We start from the raw sequence: 9,162 nt of genomic DNA, 5'->3' as shown, positions 1-9,162 counted from the left end.
GAAGAGGAAGCCAAGGCTTAAAGAACTAAGTTAATTTTCAAAAGTCATATATTCAGTAAGTGACAAAACTAGATTAAAACCCCAGTTGGCACAACTCTAGATCCTCTGGCTTACCCATTACTCTGTGGATCAAACCATAGCTTCACTTCATTTAATTTTGCACTTCCACCACTTAACTGAGAGGATGAAAGAAAGGATTAAATTATATATGTATTTGAGAGAGAATGAGAGAGAGAAACAAGAGGGGGGAGGGTCAGAGGGAGAAGCAGACTCCCTGTCGAGCAGGGAGCCTGATGCGGGACTCGATCCTGGGACTCTAGGATCATGACCTGAGCCAAAGGCAGTCGCTTAACCAACTGAGCCACCCAGGCGCCTGAAAGAAAGGATTAAATTATAAAAACAACTTTTCTCTGAAAATAAATATCCCTCAACTTCTGTTTGTTAAAAACAACCAGAAGAGAAAACACATATGAAAATCTCCCTGATGTCAACGGAAGTGATAAGGAGCCAAGGGCAAGACATGCAGCCGAGAGTGCAAAGGTTTGCTCGCTTGCTCAGGAGAGTATCCAGAAGTCTGGTCTGGTCTGTTCACAGATCCCACCAGATGACTTAGCAGCTTCAATTTTTGATCTGTTTCTAGCCTATGAAGGTTGAGTGAGTCCGTGGCTGGCTCCCCCCAGATGCTCAAGTGTAGGTAGTATATTTTGGAGCAATCCTCTTCATGCCTTGCACGTTGCATTTCACGTGGGATGCTTCCTGATAATTCCTTCTGGGTAGTTCTGACTCTGCTCCTTTGCCTTTTGATGGTGGCCCTTTACTGGTATAAATGTGAGTAGTCATTTTAGTGATTGCTGGATTGCAGGGGAAAGTAATAACAGGAATCCAAGACTACCTTATCCTACTCCTCAAGAGCCCTGTGTAGCCCTGAGCTGCTCTCAGAATTTAAGATAGGTGTCTAGAAGCTGAAGGAATGGCAAGTGGAAGGCATTTCCCTTCCTTCCAACGTCTCAGAGCAACGCTCAGAACACACCACGAGTTCTCTTTGTTCTAGCAACTACTTTCCTAGCTTTGTTCGAAGACCTAATTCAAGCAAGGCCAGACTTTTGTAAGTGGCAGTGGTTGGGGCTGAAACCGAAAGCTATGGTTCAGATGATGTAGGTCTATTGAAAGTTTTATGCATGTATGTTCTGTAATGAAGCAATCATAAAATTGAAATCATGAAATGACTGGTGTTCAGTGCCTTTCCATTTTCCAAGTAATTATTTGACTGCTCTGGTGTTTAGCAGCCTACTTCTGCTATTTTTTTTTAAACTTTCATGAAGATGAAAAAGAGAAACATTTATAAATTGTACTAAAGGTAGGATGTGCTCAAAAGATGCAAAGGTACTTAAAAGGTACTGGAAAAAACACTGTGTTTCTTCTTATTGGGGTCTTACAAAACTTTGGATATGTGAGTACAATATTAAAACAACACTGGAGGATTTTTTCTTAATTTCAGAACCCTCCATGATCTAAGAAATGCTTTTTAATTATATTTTGGCTTTCGTAAGAGTTGGACCATCCCCAGACATTATCTCTTTCAATCTGATACTTTAGAGGCTGGTGGTGAGCCAACTCAGCCCACCCTTGTTTTTCTAAATAAACTTTTATTGGAACATAACCACGCCCTCCACTTTATGTCTCATCTGTGGAAGTTATTCGTGCTACAAAGGGAGAGTTGAGTGGTTGCAACACAAGCATCGATAAAATATTTACTCTACCTTTACAGAAAAAGTTTGATGACCCCACTTTAAATAAAACAGACATTATAGTAACTGGAGTTAGGCTTGTGTATATTTCTGAAATAGAACTAAATACAAACCTTAAAATTCTGAACCGCCATAATTTTCAAATACCTTCCATTTGTAGCTGCTAAAAATAGTGCTTTATCACTTTCTCTTCTTAACAAAATGCACTAAAGAACAAACTGTCATAACGGAAGACCTGTATGTGGACGAAAAGTATAGGACAGAATCTCCTGGGGACCTCAGAAAGGTTTTGAAAAGCAAACGCTACTCCATTTTTTCCAGACCTGTCCCTTTCCTATTGGCAAAATGAGAAGCATGACCCCCGTCACAGCTTCCCGGCCAGCGAGATCAAAGATGAACCTCTGAGAGCAGGCCAGGGTAAGGAAGCATAAACGCAGGGCTTCCCAGCCATGGCTTCACATCAGAAATACCTGGGGAGATGAAGCAGCCACCAATGCCAAGTCACTCACAGTAAGCGCAGAGGATGACATACATGTCAGTGTGCAAACTTCCTCCCATTCTGTCCCCCACTGCAGAAGGCACAGCTGCCCACATGCACGACATACTGTTACTAGACAGGTGGGTATCCATTAGCAATATGTGGTATTTTTTGCAATGGTTTAAAACTTCAGGGGCGCCTGGGTGGCTCAGTCAGTGAAGCGTCTGCCTTCAGCTCAGGTCATGATCCCAGGGTCCTGGGATCGTGCCCTGCATTGGGCTCCCTGCTCCCTCTCCCACTTCCCCTGCTTGTGCTCTCTCTCTGTCTGTCAAATAAATAAATCTTTAAAAAAAATAAACTTCATATAAATGGTATCATATTATATGTATGATAATGAAATCTGCTGTTTTTGCTCGACATTATGTTTTTGAGATTTATTCATATCAATGCATGCAACTCGATTCCATCCATTCTAACTGCTATATTCTATACTATTTTATGATTTTGCTAAAATTATTTGTCCTTTCTTGTGTTGATGGATATTTGGGTTGTTTCGATTATTCCATAGAAAAAAAAGAAATGGTTCAGTGTCCATTTGTGAACATACTTCCTTCGTGTACAGTGTGAGGATTTTTAAGGAGTAACTAAGGCAGAGCATGGGTGTCTCTCCAACTTCTCCATCTCCTCTCCTGGTTCTTCCTCATCTCCTAGATTTCTAAATGTTCATGTGCCCAGAGCTCAGTCCTCACACCTCTGCTCTTCTCTATCTGCCCTAATTATTAGGGGATCTTATCTGATATTAGTCTTTAAATATCACCCAAGATTACTATCTCCAATCTGGTCATAAGCCCCAAAGCCTACCTTCTGTATATCCACTTGTTCACTTACTACATCTTCTTAGATGTCTACAAGAAATTTATGATAGGGGCGCCTGGGTGGCTCAGTCATTAAGCGTCTCCCTTTGGCTCAGGTCATGATCCCACGGTCCTGGGATCGAGCCCCGCATGGGCTCCCTGCTCCACGGGAAGCCTGCTTCTCCCTCTCCCACTCCCCCTGCTTGTGTTCCCTCTCTCGCTGTGTCTCTCTCTGTCAAATGAAATAAATAAAATCTTTTAAAAATAAAGGAATATATGATGGATATTGTGAGTGCTCACCAATGATATCTCTCTTCCAGGCACACACGCTGTATTTCTCATAAGGCTTTTTTTTAAAAGAATCTTTGAGTATAGTTGACACACAATGTTACATCAGTTTCAGGTATACACTATAGTATTTTGACAGGTTTGTACATTATGCTATGCTCACCACAAGTGTAGCTACCTCGTAACACTTTCATTGAGGTGGGAAAATGTGACTACTCATTGAGAAAATAAGAAATATGTTACATGTACTAGGTTTTCCTGGGAAGCTGCGTCACAGAGATTTGGTGCAGGAGGTTATTGGGACCAGACCTTCAGGTCACCGGTAAGGGGAAAGAGGGGAGGAGAACTGAGAAAAGTTCACTGCAGTGCAATTAAAACAGAACCTTAGGTGATCCTATGAGGGCTTCCGGAGCTGGGACGGACGATCGGAGTTGTTCCAAACTGAGTCAAGAGCTGCCTGTGTTTCCCCATGTCAGCTGTCACTGGAAGTGGGCCACTTTAGGGAGAGGACATTTCCCTGGGCTGGATGGCTCTCTTTATAGGAGATAATCCACGGGGAGGCATGTAGGGTGATCCATTGGTACCCAACTCTCCAGCAGTAGGGATAATGAATGCGTCAGACCTCACAGGGAATTCTGGGCAGCAGACCCCTGCATCCACTGCACATCCACAAGCTGAGGTGGTATAAGGACCCTGCCCACTTTTCCGATCCCGCCATTCCCTTCAGGATTGAGTGTGAAGACTGTGAGTAGAAAAGGCAGAGCCATGTCACTAAGTCATTGCATAAAAAGCAGTTGTCCTGGAGAATTGTCCAATGCACGATGGACATAGCCTCAGTGAGAAACAAACTTGTGATTTATACCATTAAGATTTGTGTTTGTTACCACAGCATACGCCTGGCGCAAACTGACCACTTAAATATCTCAAAATGAATATGTGCAAAATCAAGTTCCTGATTCCCCACCTCCTCCAAACCTACTCCTTGCTGCAGTCTTCAGGAGCTTAGTTAATAGAAATTCCATTCTTTCAGGTTATACGTTAAAAACTCAGGTACCACACTGAGTCTCTTACAAAGCCAGTTAGCTCTTCCTTTAGAATAGTCAGGAGTTATCCATATCTCACACCTCCAGCATTACTCCTAGTCCAAGCCACAGACATTTCTCTCCCAAATCATTGAAGTCACCCCCTAACTGATGTCCTTGCTTCTGCACTCACTGCCCTCTATTTCAGCAGAGAAGACAGGGTGATCCCGTAAGACAACACTCTACCTCAAACCCTCCAGGAGCCCCATGTCACTCAGGGTAAAAGCCCAATCTTTCCAGGAGCTACGGGCCTTCTGTCATCTGGCCCTATGTTACTTCCCTGGCCTTACGTGGCCTCGTACTCCCAATAGCTCATGCAGCGTCACTGACTTCCTTGCACTTACCAGCACGCCCAGCATGCTCTCACTTAGAACATTTGTGCTCATTGTCCCCCCAGGCTGCAGTGATCTCCCCCAGCTAGCCACTAGATCTCTTACTTCCTTCAGGGCTCTACTCAGATGTCATCTTAATACTGAGGACTTCCTTCACCACCACATGCTTTTAAAAGAATACATCAATCAATCTCTTGTGCTTTATTGTTCTCTAGAAGGTGAGACATATTGTAAATATTTTTAAATTAAAAGATGAGCTCCTCAAGGGCAGGACTTTCTCTATTACTCACTGCTGTATCTGCTATGCCAAGAATAGCCACGCTCACGCTGAATATATATTTGTCAAATAAATGAATTGAGTATATGCGGTTGCTCATTAGTACTAATAGTTTATAGATTACATTGGATTTTCTATGAAAAACATATTATATTTGCATTTGAGAGCAATTTTATCTCTTACTTAAATCTTTTTAAAAAAATACGTAACACTTTGTGAATTTGCGTGTCATCCTTGTTCAGGGGCCATACTCATCTTCTCTGTCTTGTTCCAGCTTTAGTCTATGTGCTGTCAAAGTGAGCACTATTACTTAAATCCTAATAACTTTCCTTTCTCTTCTTTTTTTCTTTTCATATTGCAATGGCTAAGACTGTCAGTTCAACTCCTGAGGATTTTTTTTTCCATGAAAGAGAGCTGAATTTTATCGAGTTATTTTTTCTGAATCTATGGAAATGATTATGTGGTTTTCTAATAATTAATTGATTTTTGATGTTTAACCATCTTTAGATCCCCATAATTACCTGCTGGATCTTTGAAATCTATGTCAGAATGCAGAGCTCGAGAGACATGGGCCACAGATTCTGACTGAATGAGGCCTTGTTACCATCCCTTAAAGACAACTGTTTCCATATCACAGACTGTTCCGCTGACAGGGATGGTGTTTCTTGAAGCTTTTTGAGGCAAAGGCAATACCTTCAGGAGCCTGACAGATATTGTGAGTCAGTAAACCAGGCTGGAGATGAAGTTTGATAAAGAGCAGAGCTCTCGGGCGCCTGGGTGGCTCAGTTGGTTAAGCGACTGCCTCCGGCTCAGGTCATGATCCCGGAGTCCCTGGATCGAGTCCCGCATTGGGCTCCCTGCTCAGCGGGGAGTCTGCTTCTCCCTCTGACCCTCCCCCCTCTCATGTGCTCTCTCTCATTCTCTCTCTCTCAGATAAATAAATAAAATCTTAAAAAAAAAAAAAAAAAAGAGCAGAGCTCACCCTGAAATACAGTGGTCAGGAATTAATCAGTATCAACAGATGGTTGCCATGAGCAAATGGAGCCCCAGTGTTGCTAGATCACCTGTTATTTGGTCAGAGAGACAGGCATCTGGACTTTTAAAGTGTAAACTAATTTTTACATGCTTTTAATTAATTTAAATTTATGAAAGAAGATACCATGCGGTCCGAGTATAATATATCACTAGGCCACTTTAGGACTGTGAGTTTGAGACCTCCAGTGTACTAGAATGAGTTTGTGTCCTTCTTTGGTTTTACTAAACATTTTAATTCTTTTCTCTTGATTCCTTATTTGTAAATTGAGGATAACAATAATTGTCTCACTGAGTTGCGGTGAGTAACTAAGTTTCAGGAGCATGAAAGCAATGTTGAAATAAGAGAAAGTCCACTAGGGCTTCTAGGCTGGGGGTGCCTCATTCTAGATGAAAAGGGGGAGGAGATGATGTAGTTCATGTCCATCATCCCTTGAAGAAACCAACCTTGAGAGCAGCCCGTGAACTAGATCAATATAAGGCGCAAGAAGTGAGGAATAGGAGCTTTAATACATTTTCCCTCCCTACCGTCCAGCACGACCCAGATATTATTTACCATAATGAAATGGAGACATTGAACCTCTCCTTGCTAGATGTCTGGGTGGGTTACATCAGATATTCCCCACGGAAGCTTGGACTATAGTTCGCAACATGGTGGGGGTGCTCAGTATATTTCCAGCCATTCCCTTTCTGTCCCTTTTAGCCCTTCATGTCTGCAAGGATAGGCAGGGCCCACAAACATATAGGATACCAGAGTCCAGTCCTCAGGGAGGTTCTAGCCTGAAGGGGAAGATCAGCCAAACGGAGGACAAGGGCCCTACGAAGCGTGGGGAGGGGGCATGGCTGCCAGGTACCAGTCATGGACCTGCCCGTGCCCGGCCAACACTGGCAAGTTTCTGCCTTAGTTCTGTGTGGAAAATGACTATTGGTGCCAATCCCGATGCTGACGGACTAAATGAGATGAACACATGTGGAAGGCACGAGCCCTTGGCACAAAGTGAAAAGTCGGTGATTGTGAATCTTTGCTGTTCTTTCTAGAGAGAAGCAGCACGGCGTGGAGAGACACCTTGGCTAGTCAAAGAGAAGCCTTTGGAAGGCAAGGCCGTGTAAACCAGGACCCAGGGGAGACGGGTCGGTTGGACAGGCAGGGACAGTCATGGTATATGACACACAAGGTTTTCCAAAACAGGAACCGGGGAGAACAAAAGCACCCAGTGGGGAATGCACAGCAGAGGTGGGGGTGGAAGCGGGGTTCCCCCAAGAGCCGTCCAGCTGCGGATGGACTCAGGACCCCCGCGGGCTTGGTGCGGGCTCATGTGTCCCCGGGGCAGGGAGGTCCGGCGCGTTTCTCTGGGGTGCGCCGAATCCTGGCTGTCAGCGGCCTGACAGAGGCCCTGTTGCTTGGGGTGCCCCCGGAGCAGGGCTGCTGCGGGCTGGGGCGGCAGAGGGCACCGAGGCGGCCGGCGGCCTGGGACAGGCGAGGGCCCCCCGCGGTGACATCAGTCCCGGGCTCACCTGCCCGAGCGAGCGAGCGAGCGAGCGGGCGGAAGGGCTCTGGGGATGCTGGGCAGGCCGGGGGCGGGGGTGCATCTGCGTGAGCCCACAAACGAGGCAGTGAGCGGCCGCCGATTAAAATGCAGAGCCTGAGAGAGGGCGAGGCCGCAGGTGGACAGCAGCTTCTCCGAGTCACTTGAAAGGCCTCTCTCACAGCTGGAGAGAAAATAGCCCGGCGCCCCTGGCCGGCCCTTGTGAAATGCAAAGAGCCCTTCTTGGGCGGAAGCAGCCGTTCACCCAGCTGTCGAGCATTTGAAATGTAAAAGCCCCGGGGCTCCCGGGGAGGGCAGAAGACAGAGGCCACGTCAGAGGAAGTGCAGGCTGCTCGGGGGGCTGAGGAAACCGTGGGCCGAGGCGCCCACTTGGAGCCATCAATAAGGCTTTCAGAGAGCGGGGCAGGGAGACAGTTCCGGAGGGAGGGCGGCAGAGGGGCCGCCCCCGGGGGGCTGCAGCCGCGACCGTGCACGCGGACGCCCAGCCCCGGGCGCAGCTTGCACCGCAGCCCCCCCCCCGGCGGCCCCCGGCCTCCCCCCACTGCACACGCGCCCTCTCGGGCCGCCACCGCCACCCCCGGGGTCCCTGCCCCAGGCCCAGCCCCCACCGCCCTCCCGGGTCGGTCCGGGAGGGCACTTTCTGTGCCCCTAGGCCCCCTGCCTCCCGGAGGGCCCCAAAGCAAGCTCACGGTCTTTCCCTGTCACTTTCATAATTCCCCTGAATCCCACCTCCAGGCCCCCCACTACAGAATCAGGTAGTCCTTCTCCAAGGTCTTTCGTCCCACAAACTTATCGCTTAGCAACTGTGTATCAAGGCCCTGGCATTTGTCAGCCCTTAGGCCACCTGCTAGGAATAAGCGGTGAGCATACACCGTCTTTGACCTGGGGAGTTTCCAGTCCTGAGTTGTAGACAGGAAGGTGAGTGACAAATGCAGTTATGTGTAAATTCTCCAACAGAGGTCCTCTAAATCTCTGAGAGCACGTGACTCAGGCGCTGGGCCCAAGCAAGGCGGTGTAATTCGGCTGGAGGAGAAAAAGAAATTCATCTGCTTTCCTTCCTGCTGGCGTCCTGAGCCGGGTGCTCTTAAGGGCTCCTGCCAAACCACAGGCTTGCCTGCACTGGGCAGCTTACCCTATTGTTGCACGTTCGCTTACCGCCTGTCTGCAGTTCCCACTGCAGTCATGGAGCCTGCCATGTTTGTGTCCCATGTTCCCTCAAAACTGCTCCTGAGCTGGTTCTTTCATTGGTTCCTACATGAAATTTAAGGCAGTCTTTTTTTTTTTTTTTTTTACTTTTTTTGGGTCACTTTTAAGTGAAAGCCAAAGAATCAGCTTACTTGATATCACAAAAAATATAGGGGTTAAATCACGGCTGGGTCCAGTCCCATGTCGTAACCAACCCTGAAAGTGAGCAAAGTTAAGGTATCATCCCCAGGGAGACCTGCAGCCCAGGGGTGGGCTCCTTAGCCCTTCTCTATTCGGGCTCAGCTTGCAGGCTCTTATGCTGCAGACACTAATACCTGC

At 46.9% G+C, this 9,162-nt stretch overlaps 1 non-coding gene across 1 annotated transcript; it reads right to left on the bottom strand.

Annotated features, from left to right (window-relative positions):
• Positions 1-5,256: 5,256 nt before the first annotated feature.
• LOC118007369 lies at positions 5,257-5,363 on the bottom strand. The gene has a single exon (XR_004678397.1). It is a non-coding gene; the product is annotated as a U6 spliceosomal RNA (small nuclear RNA).
• Between the last annotated feature and the right edge of the window lie 3,799 nt (positions 5,364-9,162).

Source organism: Mirounga leonina, unplaced genomic scaffold (genome assembly GCF_011800145.1).
Source record: "Mirounga leonina isolate KUSES-001 unplaced genomic scaffold, KU_Mleo_1.0 Mir_118, whole genome shotgun sequence".
NCBI lineage: Eukaryota > Metazoa > Chordata > Mammalia > Carnivora > Phocidae > Mirounga > Mirounga leonina.
The sequence above is the reverse complement of the archived record's forward strand: the minus strand, read 5'-3'. Positions and strand labels throughout refer to the sequence as shown.